This window comes from Canis aureus, chromosome 6, assembly GCF_053574225.1.
Source record: "Canis aureus isolate CA01 chromosome 6, VMU_Caureus_v.1.0, whole genome shotgun sequence".
In the NCBI taxonomy this organism is placed as follows: Eukaryota; Metazoa; Chordata; class Mammalia; order Carnivora; family Canidae; genus Canis; species Canis aureus.
In genome coordinates this window covers 53,918,733-53,932,489 of record NC_135616.1, presented here as the reverse complement: position 1 = coordinate 53,932,489, position 13,757 = coordinate 53,918,733, and the positions used below count along the sequence as shown (strand labels likewise).

Below are 13,757 nucleotides of genomic sequence, written 5' to 3'. Positions count from 1 at the left end.
AAAGGGTCACATAGTTGTAAGTGAAATTTAGGTCTCTTAATATCCAGAAGACTCCGTGTATTTGAGTAATCAAACGTGATGAAGACGATCACCTAAAGATAAATAAACATGATTTACAATTTCTTATTTAGAGCAGACCCATATAATCCAAGAATACTTGTCCTTTAACAGAAAGAAAACCAAATTTTTAATTATGCACCAGTGTGCTTTTGATATTAAAACTCTCTCTTCAGCTTATATAAATCCATTCCAGTCTCTGCTTGACTACTTAAATTCCCTTTTCAATATTCTTTTAACCTTACACTTTTTGGAAATTACAGTAAGAGTTTCATTTGTTTATCGATTCATCCTGACACTGCTTTGTTAGTCTGAGAATAAAAAAACAGGCAGGGTCAACAGGATCCTCAGAATATTATTAAAGAGCGTTGCTCTCAGTTGGATAGGCAAAATAAAGATTTGAAGAAATGGGACAATTCAATTCTGAATTAATGGCAAAGCTATAGGTGTATGGGAAGACTTCCCAGCCTTGCAGATAGTTACGAGTAGAAGTGTCTTAAATCAATTTGCTGCTTGGCTGAAAACAAGTCAACAAAGTATGAGCCTGTTACACCAGTGATTACGGTTCGGCCTTGAGGAGTTATCACTGTGTGTACAGAACAGAGAGGGTGGTTTGCTTATATTGGCCTTTTCAGCTGGCTGCACAGATTCTTGTAGGTCAATTTACTGTGATATAAGAGCAGTGGCTTTCAAGTATGTGGGATCATTCCACAGCAAGAAATATATATTTTATGGCCCAGCACACACATAGACATACGAATGTGATGTGGGTGTGTGTGTGTGCGTGCGCGCATGACCATAAGTAACTGAAATAAAATTGCAAATTTAATTTCTGGTAGATTGACTAAGTTACTTCCTCAATCAAGTCTTTTGTTAAAGACTGTTTTTTTTTTTTTTTATTTGCAGGCTGTAAATATCCTTTAACTGTTTTTGAAGTCATTTTGAGTTTTACGAGCTGCTGCATATCAACCAAAGAATGTATTCCATTGTCTCCAAGAGATCTGAAATCCTCTTTTTTAAGGGACCCCTTAAAGTGGACTCATCTAAGTTAAAGCTTTTCCAACTTGGTCTTTGCCTACAGGCATGTGAATAAGTTGGTAGAGGTCAGAATAACCAGGTTTCTAAGTTTGAGCAATCAAGTTAAACTCTTTAGCAAAGCCTAGAGGGTCTTCAAAGGCACTGGGAAATTCCTTGATAATAGTTTGCAATTCAGCCTTAGTTTAAGGGTTACAAGGAACTAAGGGAGTTCCTACACCTCCTTCATTAGGTTTTACCTTCAAGGGTGCTTGAATTAATAGGGGATTTGGAAGAACTTCAAGGTTGTTGTTATAGTTTGAAAGTTCACCCAGGCTGGGGTGTAGGGGCAGAAAATAGGGAGAAGAGGGAAGAGGAAAAGAAATGGTAGCAGTGGTGACAACGGTCAGTGCAGGAGCTCCAGAAAGCTTTCTACTTTGCAGAGTCTCTGGAAAAGGTCAGAGTTGGCTTTAGGGAGCCTATGGTTATTTTCTTGTTAGGAAGCTGTAACCCAACCCATGTGAGATGTTAACTGAACCATTGGTGAGTTACAGAGCCTGCACCATGTGAGCTGTGCACTTAGAAAACTTTCATTTGCAGCGAAGAGAGATTACAGGGAATGGCTTCCAAAGCCCTGACTTCCCCAGCAAGGGTGGATGGTTTCCTCTCCTATAGGGTGGGATGAATTTTTGGATAGGAATGGAGAGGAAGGCAAAAGGTCCCACAAGCGCCATGACTCTACACACATTGTATGTTTTGTGAATGAGGCTTGTGCTCCTCTTTGGGCTGAGACTTTAGTATTATAATGAGGTAAAGGCAGTTGTTGGTCATTCTAGAAGTCACTTCATATTCTATCTGCAGAGGCCTGAGTCAGGGATTAAGCTCAAACTGGTCTGGGTGGTCTTCGCTGACTGGAGGTCTTATCAGGGCAGTCACTAACCCTTGAGGGGTCCGTTTCACTTCCCATTTGCCTGAATTCAGAGATAAGCTGGAAAGAAGAGCTTAAGGGAAAATGTGGGACAAAGGTCTGTGAGGACCAGCAGGTAGGCAGTAAAGGTCAGGTCTTGGAGTCTAACTGGTAACAAAGTGAGTTACAATTCACTTGATTGTTTGGAGGCCTGAAAATATGCTTCCCATTCATTTTGATTGGTGTTATATCCCTTTTCTTATTATGCATGCAAAGAAATAACTGTTAGAATTTCAAAGATTTATTTATTTATTCATGATAGACAGAGAGAGAGAGGCAGAGACACAGGCAGAGGGAGAAGCAGGCTCCATGCCGGTAGCCCGACGCGGGACTTGATCCCGGGACTCCAGGATCGCCCCCCAGGTCAAAGGCAGGCGCCAAACCGCCGAGCCACCCGGGGATCCCCAACTTTTAGAATTTCAAAGGATCCCCAAAGTTGCCATTGCAATTTTAATCACTTAATAATATAGGTCCATCATATAGTCCAAAGCTTACAGGAAGAAGATCCATCATACCTACACATAAAAACACCTGGAGTCCCAGATGGGGACTGCTCTCTAGGTAGCATTTTTGACATTGGAAGTTCCAGAGCATCCTCAGGGAATAGTCCAGATGTAACAGTGTTAATCCCCTATAGAAACTATGGGTTAGAAAAGTGTCAGTGTTCTGTGAGAAGCCATACAGGGAAGAGTCTGGCCAGGGAAGGGTTTCTCCCCTGTGGGCACTTGTCTGGAACAGAATGCAGACAGAGAAGTGTTACTGCTCTATAAAAGCTGGCACCAAAAAGACACCCAAAGAAAGGCTAGAATGTCAACCAAGGAGGAAGGCTCAGAGCCTATAGGACTCTCCAGGGAACCGGCAGCCCCACAGAGTGCTCATGTAGGTGCCATGCTTGAATCCAACAGTGTGTAGAAGTTGAAGCATAATGTAGCTTGGATGCCGGTTCTGCTGCCATGAGAAATGTCCACCTAAAAAAGAGGCAAAGCTAGAGTAAAACAAAAGCATTTATTTGGGGTTTCAGAACTGTAATTCTGAGGACAGATATGGACAGCAACCCAAATTGTAGCCTCCCTCAGAGAACAAAAGTCAAGGGCTTTTAAAGACAAAATGTTTGCATGTGTTTTTTGCAAAGAATTTTGATGGTAGCAGAAACCTAAATTTGGCTGAGTATAATTGGTTCCTTCCTGAGTATAATTGGCTATCCCTAAGAAAGCCTTTACTGTACCAAGTTGCAAGTGTTTGTGCTGGGTCCTTGGAACATTTGCAGCCTGGCACAGTTCAAAGTTCATTGTTTCCTCCAATAAGGACAAACATGGGGCCCTTATGAAATGGGCCCTAGTTTACATGTTAGAACCACTTGACATACAAGCAACACCATTTTCCTTTGCCTTTGTCAGCAGCAATGAAGGCTCATAGGAGTCTCATCCTGGAAGATACCCCAGCCATCTTGCCCAATCCAGCTGTGGCAAGGCAGTGCAGAGTGCCTTTGGGGGAATATAAGCCTTGGTACCTTGGTGTGTGTACCTTGGTGTTTGGAATTAGGCAGTAGCCCTTTTCTGGGGCCAAGCCTCTTGGGATGCAGGCCTAATCCAGGTCCCAGATGCCCCAGAACCCACAGGTGCTGCCCCTGTGCAGTCCAAATCATGAAAATCAGATATGGGCTGCCAGGGCCATCCAGGAATATGGAGCTCAGGCTGATCCCCAAATACCTGCTAGCCTCAAGGGTGACTAGCAATACTCCCAGAAAAACTCATTGAGCTTCCTGCTTAAACTGGAACTTCTGGGAGGTCTGTTGCTAGGAAACACAGTGACCCAAAAAAGTAGTCAGTCAGGTGGGGGGATGTAAGTCAACAGTTGAAGCCAGAACATCAGGAAGTGTTTGGGGTTGGTTCTTTCCAACATGAAGCCATTCAGGTAGTGGGGTCCTCTCTGAAGCCCATGGGCCAAGATACCCTCTGGTATCCCAAGGCCAGCTGCAAAGAGCACAGTGCCGCTCATGCACAAGCACTGCAAGTAAGGTGAGTCAGACATCTGCAACGAAGTGGTGTCGGGAAAGGCGAGGTCCCAGTAGCAGGCTAGTGGCAGAAACCGGCACCTGTTTTATTCCAAGCCCTAACCTCCACAAATGCCCCATGTCCCAGAGCACCTGGCTGGCTCAGTCAGTAGAGCATGTGACTCATGATCTCGGGGTCATGAATTTGGACCCCACATTGGGTGTAGAGATTACTTAAAAAGAAAATCTTTAAAAAGTATGCACATAATCCCTGAATCGAGAACTAGGGACTCCGGAAATTTTGTAGAGGTGGACAGAGGTGAGGGGGGCTCAGGATGGTCATGCAATCTTCCATGAAGAGCCATCTGGGAGCCTTGATTGTTGGAGAATCCCAGGGCCCCCTCAGGAAGGCAGTCCAAATGGAGACTGACTGTGGCCAGTTTAACTGTTGCCTCCAAAGATTTTTACTGGTGTGGATGCCCTCCGTCCTGAGGCCATTCAGATAGTAAGGGTCCTCTCAGAACCACAGATGCCTGCAGCGTTTCCTGTAGACCAAGGCTGGATGAACAGGTATGCCATGCACCTGCCCAGGCTCCCCAGGTCTGACAAGTCAGGCACATGGAAGGAGGCAGCTGTGAGCAGAGGCTGTGTCACAAGAGCAGGCTATGAGGGGTCCCTGGCCTCTGCCTCATTCCAAGCCCTATACTCCATACCCCCTGAGGGCAGAGTTGAAGAATCTGGACTCCAATGCCAGGGCAGGCTGAGGAATGGTCAGGTTACCCTCCAATAAGACACATCCAGACACATCTGGAAGCCTTGGCAGGTAGATAAGCCTGGGACCCCTTGTCAGACAGTGCAAACGGAGACTGACTGTCACATGTAAAATCCTTAGGCTCAGAAAGATTTCCCAGGGAGGATTTCCTCCAACCTGGTGGACAATGTCTTCCTGGAACCTCACAAGCCTGCACTGCTTCCGGCAAGGCTGATCAAGTGCTGCATGCATCTGCACAGGCCCTCTAGTTTGTTGAGCCGTGGGCCTGGAAAAAAGCAGCTGAAGCAGCTGTAGGGAGAAGCTGGCTCACAGGAAGGGGCTATTTTATTTTTTTAAAGATTTCACTTATTTATTTGACTGAAAGAGAAAGAGCACAAGCAGGGGGAGCAGCAGAGGGAGAGGGAGAATGCGGCTCTCCACTGAGCAGGGAGCCCAACTCAGGGCTTGATCTCAGGACCCAGGTATCATGACCTGAGCCGAAGGCAGAAACTTCACTGACTGAGCCATCTAGGGGCCCCAGGAACAGGCTATTTCATTAAGGTCCCTGGCATCTGCCTCATTCCAAGCCAGATACCACATTCTCCAGAAGGCAGAGCTTGCCAGGGACAGGTGGGGTGGTACTGACACTGCAGGGCCCTCCTGCCTGAACTATCCTCCACCTCGAGACACCTGGGGGGAGTGATGCTCCAGAAGCCCAGGATCAGGACAGGCAGCCTGTCCCAAAGTGCAATGACGGCTCCTAGTTTAAAGATGCCACCTCCCATGATTTCCAGGTGTGGGATAACTCCACCCAGTGGCCCATGCAGGGGCTTTGGCATCAGGAGAAGCTGTACAGGTGTAAAGGACCCCGACTGGTCTATACTGGATGCAGGCCGTGTCCTGAATATGTACAAGGAACTCAAGCAGGGACACCAGACCCACGGAACAGGGCAACTGTGTGCAGAGCCAGGCCACGCGAGCGGGCTGTGGGAGGCACCAAGCAGATGACTAGTTCCAAGCCCTAACCTGCACAAACGCACCTCTTCCCTCTGAAGGTAAAGCTGCGGACACCTGACCCGCTGGCTGGCTACTGGGCTAGCAGTCTCCAAGGGCACCTGTGACAACAGATCACAGGGAAGCCTGAGAACGCAGTAGGCCGCCAATCCGAAAGGGGACTGACTAGGTCAAAGAGCCACTTCAGCAAGATTCTTGAGGGGTGGGCTAGCTCCAGGCTGGAGGCTTTGCAGGAGTTTCTAGACAGACCTGATGTCCACAGCTGCCATCGGTGAGCTAAGTGCTCACGACCCTCCTGCCTGCCACGCCTAGCAGGGGAGCCACGGGACTGCAAGAGGCCAAGGTTGGGGGGACCTGGTCAGCGCTGCCAGCTGTGGAGTGCGGGTCATCTGACTACTTCCCGGCCTAGCATCCGCTGATGTGCAAGGGAGCCCGAGGGCATGAGCTGCCCAGGCCAGGAGGGATGCGCGGGGTCCCCTCCGAGGAGACTCACCTGAGAGCCTGGAGTGCTGGAGAAGCCCGGGACACCATCAGGCAGCTGGCCCAAAGGGGGACTGACTGGGGCCAGTCATAATGTTTGGCCGCTCAAAAACCTGTCTTGCCAGGGTGGGCAACTCCTGGCTGAGGCTACTCAGGGTTTAGGGCCTTTCCAGAGGTTGCGCCCCCTGCTGGCCGACCTGGAGACCCAGGGACCTGGACTAGGGGGGCTGGATACAGGGAGAGCCGGGTCAGGGGAGCAGGCTCTTTGGGGTCCCTGGCACCTGGTTCTTTCGGAGCCTTAACCCCTCCCTGCCAATGGTCCTATGCCTCATTAGGCAGAGTTGGGGGGACGTGGGCTGCCTGGTCCGGCTGGGGCCGAACCGAGTGTTGGCGCTGCCCTCCTGGGAGAATCGCAGGGAGGTAGGCCGAGACCTGGCCAGGTGGTCAGTCCCGATGGACGGCGGTCGCCGGTTTCCCGCTGTCGCCACCGAACAGCCCTCGGAGCAGGGTCAGCAGGTGGTAGAGCTCCCCAGGCCTGGAGGGCCGCGGCGGTGCACCCGCGCGGAGGGCGGCCCTTCTTGCTCGTGCACGAGCCGCGCAATGCAGAGGAGCCAGGGGCCGGGGAGGCCGCTGGGGAGGCCAGGTCAGCCGCTGGCGGTCCGGACTGCGAGGCCCGTGCCGCGTTCCCAGCCCCAAGCTACCCGAGCCGGCTCGCTCCCCGGAGCGTAGTGCTGGAGGGCACCTGGGCCCCGGCTGGCCTCCGCGGGTAGGGTTCACCGACACACCCCGGGGGACCTGCTTCCTGCTAAGCACCGGGCCCCAGCAGGCTGCGGGGCCAAAGGGGGAATGATGCAGCCCATTCAGAACGGCCAGGCGGGGAAAGTGTTTTCAGGGTTGGGGGTGGCCACCTCCCCCAAGAACCCCACAGGCCTGGAGGGCCAGGCTCCCCTCAGCAGGCTGCCTGGGGGTATGGAGCTCAAGCCAGCCCCACAGGTTCAGGGAGCCAGGGACCCGCAACAGGCCCGGTGTCTGGAGAGGCCCCTGGGGCCAGGGCAGGCTCTGGGGGCTGGGAGGCGTGTGCCTCGTGGCAAGGTCCAACCTCCCCAAATGCTAGGTCACCCGCAGCCAGAACCTGAGGAGCCTGGACACCCTGGCAAGGGCAAGGCCTGAGTGGGAAGGTGGGGCTACCCTCCAGGATGACACTCCTGGGAGCCCTGAGTGTGGCGGAGGCACCAGCAGTGACTGGCCCAGTGGGCACTGCCAGTCCCCAGGATCCAAAGGAACTTCAGGGAACATTTTTGCATTGTGGGCTCTCCACAGCTTGAGGCCATTCCAATGACGGGGGACCTGCCCGAGGTTGCTGGAACAGGGGTGCTCCCTGTTTTGGGAAGCAAATTAGTGCTCAGAGAATCAGCCTCTCTTTGCGGGCAATTATTTTAACTCTATTTCACAAGCCATTTGCACGCAGGATATTGTCTTTCAATGAGGCGATAAACAAATAACATACTCCAAACTAATGTTGGAGTCGCAGGCAAGGGGAAATGGAAGAATCAAATCCACATTAAGTTAATGTGTATCATTATGTGAGTTCACACCGGGGAGACTTGGTTTAGGCAACTGAGCGCTCGTGTCCAGCTTCAAGGCACGTTGCTATGGGAGGTGGGAGGTGGTGGTGGTGGGCAGGTTGATCTGTTTCATGAGGTGGCTGCTCAGCATTCCCCACTACCAGAGAACGAGTCCCCTTTAGCAGAGCTAAGGATGAGAGCTAATAGCCCCAGGGACTTCAGACAGCTATTTTAGAAAAGCAAAATGTACCCTTGCCCAGACTGAACACTCTTGGAGGATCCTCCCAAACTTTCAATATTTATAGTTTAAATGTGCCCCAGCAACAGTTGCTTCTACGCGTTTTCATTGGTTAGCTCCCAACAAGGCTTCTCTGCAGCTGCACTACTGTGTTCTTGTGCGTTAGAACAGTTAAGATGATGACATCCTGATACAACTTTCTTTTTATATCCCAACAACTTTACTTTTTAAAAAACAACTTGTTTTGTCTTTGTCTTAAATAAGTGGATTTGAAATCACCAGTTTGATACACAACCATTCACTCCATGATTTCACTTACATCCTAATGAATATTAAGAACTTAATTCCCTGTACAAATCGAAGTACACAAAAGTATCAATCTATCCTGTGATTCTACATCCCTTGCAATCTTAATCACGAACACTGTCGTATTTTGGGAGAATTATTCTGTTGATGCACATTCTTTGATACCATAATTTATTTTTTTCTTTTATACCATAATTTAAATGCCTGTTTGTTTAAGCAACTGTATTCCTAATATTATCAATCTATAAGCATCACAAAGAACTCTTAACAAAGTACCATATCCAGTCACCAAATGACCAAAAGTTAACCTTCTTAAATCACTCAGCTTAACTTACATTTCCAAGGAAAGATCACTATCATAAAGAACCTGGGTACAAGCCTGCATAGCACTGTCAAGCACCTGGTAAATCTGGTGTAACTGCAGAATTCACAGCTGTCACCAATTCTTGTGGAGATTGAAGTGAGGGTTTCCACTGCTTCATCAGGTTCCCTATGTATCTGGTTTCTCCATTAATTGAAGGTCTCCCACCAAGTGGTTGGTGCTGACAGTAACAGTGTGGGTGGGGTGGTGAGGCTGGGCTTAGTGATGGCCAGTGAGTCCTGAGTTGCAAGAAGTTGACCAGGATGGTGATCCATAAAGGAGGCAGAGGATGTCACAGACATTGGAGTTGTATCTGAATCAGAAGATGGCATTTTAATTCAAAATGGTGGCACAATTGCTATTGCTGGAGCTGTTGGAAGAGTATCCATGGCTGCAATGAGTATGGTATCCAGGAGTGAGCTATAGTCAAAATGTTATGGCCAGCAGGCACCCTGCTACACTGACCCACTTAGGGATATTGGTAATGTGGAAGATGCACAGCAGATCTATGCCTGTAAAATAAAGATAGTACCCCATAAATTTTAAATTCTTTCTTGTTGTTATTCCCACTCAGGGAAATCTATAGTTATGATGGGCATTATGTCAGTATCACCCCATGCATAATTTTCCTGCATCATGCTAGGCTAAATATTAGTCATCTGGTGTTGATAAAATAAAATATGATGTTCTTCATGCCTGAAATTTTTATAGTGGCATCATAGTTTCTTCAATCTGACAGGCCCAAGACTGTCTATTGTTGCTACAGGTTTTTGAATAATAGAGGGTGATCAATTATGAACTCTAAGCTTATAAACCCCATATCTCATGTCCATCCAGAATTAGATTTAAAAACCACCCAGCTGATTTTATGACTTGGTTGCCTCATACACACAACATTTAAAAAGTTCTAAACCTAAAATTTTGGTCCTTTTCTTCCTTACCTTGGCCATGCACCAGACTTCCCATGTAAACGGATTGTACTTCCCTTCACCTAGTGACCCTGTTCTAACCTCTAGGAGATTTTCCTTATTTTGTGTCTCCCTTTCAACCTTCCCCCTCACTCCCCTATTCCTCCTCCCAAGCCTCTGTCTGTTTTTTGTCGTTTGGTCCTCTTCAGACAGTGTTTGCAAAGCCTAGGTTTTAGTTTTGATGACTTCCAATGTCTGTTTCTTTTCATGGATCACATGTCTGGTGTTAGGTATTAAAATCTCTGCCTAGCTCTAGATCCCCAATTTTTCCTCTTGGAATTCTCCCCCCATCCTACTACAGTACGTTCTAGTTTCATTTTCCATGGAAGTATGTGATCCATTTCGAGTTCATTTTTGTATGATGTATGAGTGTTTAGGTAAAGGATTTTTGTTTCTTTGTCTGTCAGTGTGTCTGCGGCCTGCTTCCCTGCCTGCTTGTATGTTTTGCCTGTGGATGTCTGAGTACTGTCCTCCAATGTGATGGAGAGGCAGGCCATCTTTCCTCCCATGAATGGATTTTGCACATTTGCCAAAATTTGGTTGGACTTGGGCAATCTGTTTGGGTATTGATTACACTGATCAACATATCTCTCTGTCTGCCAATATCATATGATCTCTAGCACTTCTATAAATAAGCATTAAACCAGGAGTGACTTGATTCCCATTTATTTTTGAAATTGCTATAGTGATTCTAGTTCCTTTGCCTGTCCACCTCGTTAAAGACAAATACATGTACTTGAAAAATAATTTTTAACACCAAAGGAAGTTCCACATCTTTTTTTTCTCTCTTAATTTTATGGAACAGTTCTTCATTGACATTTACCTCTTCTCTCTCTCTCTCTCTCTCTCTCACACACACACACACACAGAGTCATACTGTTGCACTGTACAGTGTCCTGAAACTGGATTTATTTAGTGAATGACTCTTAGCCCCCTCCCCCTCCATTTTTGGGGATAGTTTTTATTAAGGTAAGTAATGCTGAAATCGGTATTGGTATCGCCACATGTGCATTTGTACCAATGTTCTACATACCTGATTGTTGTCTTTGGACTTCATTGCAGCATATGCGGAGACGGATTTTGTCTAAGCTCTCGTGTGGTCAAGTGTAATGATTACCTCCTCCCTCCCTCCTGAGCTTTGTGTGCATGACTCAGAAGGACCTCCTCTGCTTGAAATGATAGGATAAAAACAATTCATCCATTGCTGTTCTATGAGTAAATCCATGATTTTGGTTTTACAGTCTCTGCCCAGGGCCTGCTGATGTATTCGGGGAATTTTCTGCGCATGTCTGCAACGCTCAGCCTGGGAATTGTGTAGAGTCTGCCCCCAGCCCAGCAGCTGCCCAGACTTTCCAGGTCTCTCTTGGGCTGCTGGGGTCCTGCTGTGCCCGCCGGGAGCTCCCAGGGCAGACGCCCTGAAGCCGCACCAGATGCCCTCCACCTGCCCTAGGCTGAGAGCAGAGCTCCAAAGTGGGCCAGGGCAATATCGGGAGTCTGGGCTGCAGGCTGGGCGCCCTCACCCGCAGGTGAGCTCCATCTGTCCTCCTCCAGTTCCCGATGGGTGTCAGGCGCCACCTGGCGCCCGCTTTTATAGGATTTCCTCCTCCAGAGCGTCCGCGACGTGGGTGAGGGATGGGAGGAGGCGGTGCCCAAGGTGGAGCTACTGGAGGCGGGCGACCCTAGGGTGACGGTTCCGCTCGTCACCTGCTGGCCCGAGATCGGATGTCCGGGTTATGAGGAGGCGGGGTCGCGACCGTGCACCACGCCCCTAAGGGTGATGCGGGGCCGCCGGGAGGGGGGACCAGCGTCCGCTGTGCCGGGTCCACCACGCGGACCTAAGGGTGCCTGGCGCCTCGGGAGGGGGTGGGGGGAAGAGCCCCCAGTCCCAGCCACGGTTCCTGGCCGGTGGAAGCGCCTCTGCGGAATCCACTCGGAGATGACCAGCAAATGGGTGAGACAGGAAGGGCGAACCCAAATGAATGAGATCATATAATGTTTGTCCTTTTCTGATTGACTTGTTTCACTCAACATAATACCCTCCAGGTCCCTCCACGTCGAAGCAAACATTATATGGTCTCATTCATTTGGGGAATATAAAAATTAGTGAAAGGGAATAAAGGGAAAGGAGAGAAAAGGAGTGAAAATATCAGTGAGGGAGACAGAACATGAGAGACTCCTAACTCTGGGAAATGAACAAGGGGTGGTGGAAGGGAGGTGGGGGGGGGGGAGTTGGGGTGACTGGGTGACGGGCACTGAGGGGGGCACTTGGTGGGATGAGCACTGGGTGTTATGCTATATGTTGGCAAATTGAACTCCAATAAAAAAAATTTTTTTTAAAAAAAGAGAAAAACATTTCTGCCAAATGAATGAATGAATGAATGGAAGGGCAAACCCCGCCCGCCCCATCTCCCGAGTCCCCGGGGCCTGTTGGCACGATGCCAAGTCCGACTCTGCCCTTGCTTGCTTGAGCCGCCTGCCTGGGCCTCTATGCTGGCTCTTATGCATCCAGGCCATCCAGGCCACTGTCACCTCCAGTCTCCAGTACCTCAGGACCGGGGGCAGGCAGGGGGAGGTGACATGGGTCCTCTACCCTGTGCGCTTCATGCCCCTGGCACTGCGTCGCGGTCACAACAATCCCACCCTGCAGGGCTCCCTGACATGTGACAGGTGTCCTCTCCCAGGGTTGTCCACTGCTCTATCTGGGCAAGGGGTGCCTGTGAGACTGAAGCAGGCCCCTCTGGTTGCTGTCCTCATTGGCCTCCCGGCTCAGGGACTCTCGTATATGCACTGACAGACGTGGTGACCTTGCTCTCCTGGGCTGGGCCTGAGCTCCATCAGGCAGGGATGGACATTTATGGTGAATGAGACCATGGGACCGCTCTTCTTGCTCTGTCCTGGGCCCCTCACCTCCCCTCCCTGCCCACTGGCCTGACCATGCCCTCCTTCTCTCTGCTTCAATGGCGTCAGCAGGATTGGAGTCCCCTGACACAGTGACACTCTCATCTGCCTTTTGTCTTGTGTGTAGTGCTACCCATGGCAGGAGGGCTGTTCCCCCACCACACTGCTCATAGCCAGGTGTGTGAGGAAGTTGTGCCTGGCCCTCCATGGTGTCCCTAGAGCACTCTAGGTTGTCCCTCAGGGGCCTGAGGCTAAGTGATGGCATCATTTCCCATTCCCAGTGACCCTTCTTGGGCCACCACTGTTGGTGGCATATCCAAAGAGTGGATGATAGAATTGGTAGGGATGCATGCCCACCCCCTTTTGAGGGTGGGGTCTCATCATCCCACAGCAAAACAGGGGGGCAGACTTGGGGTACATGCTATGTGTTGCCTTAGCCAAGTTGTGCACGGTGTGTGAACTATCATGGCAGACCCGGCCCGGTGATGTGGAGCCTGGCCACCCGAGGGCTACTGTTTTGTAAATAGATTATGTGAGCCTGGTTCTCTTGTGTGTGCTAGAAGCACAAGCCCTTCCAGGCAACACAAGCAAAGATTTTGATGCACACGCTGAAGCAAATGGGCAGGTCTGGGCATCACAGGCCTTGAATCCCCAGCCATGAATGCTCAGGATGCCCTAATGCTTGCCCATGCTGTAGGACACCCCCAAGCACTGGTATATTTGAAGGCATTTTTACAAGCCCAATGGGTGGGGGTGATGTGCCCTTGGTGAGAAGGCCTTCTTTAGCAATCCCAGAGGGTGCCTTGGGGCACCAGAACCTCTGGCTGTTGCTCCTCCTTCCCAGGTAGTGGCCAGTGACGTGACTACCCTTGAGTGTGGGCAGAGCCCCGCTCCATGTGAGGGGTATTCCAGCCCTGTAATGGGGCCAAGTATCCCGCTTTGCCTACTGTGGACCCTCCACCCCACTCTGAGTCAGGGGAGGGTCCTGCCAGGCCAGCCAGGGCTGGCTGGCATTAGGTGTGGGGGCCCTGCATGGGAGTGTGTGCAAGGGTTGCCTGCGTCACATGCCAAGGGCAGGGGGCAGAGGGCTGTCCCAATGTGCCCTGTCCCACTCACACCTTGAGCAGCTCTCCACTCACTCCTGT

At 50.0% G+C, this 13,757-nt stretch overlaps 1 long non-coding RNA gene across 2 annotated transcripts; it reads right to left on the bottom strand.

Annotated features, from left to right (window-relative positions):
* Positions 1-2,298: 2,298 nt before the first annotated feature.
* LOC144316142 (uncharacterized) lies at positions 2,299-11,450 on the bottom strand. Of its 2 annotated transcripts, none has more exons than XR_013381969.1 (3): positions 10,748-11,450; positions 8,721-9,258; positions 2,299-3,006 (listed from the first exon to the last, which is right to left on the bottom strand). It is a non-coding gene; the product is annotated as an uncharacterized LOC144316142 (long non-coding RNA). The 2 variants fall into 2 exon arrangements; XR_013381970.1 differs by having other exon boundaries at positions 8,786-9,258; positions 10,748-11,449.
* Between the last annotated feature and the right edge of the window lie 2,307 nt (positions 11,451-13,757).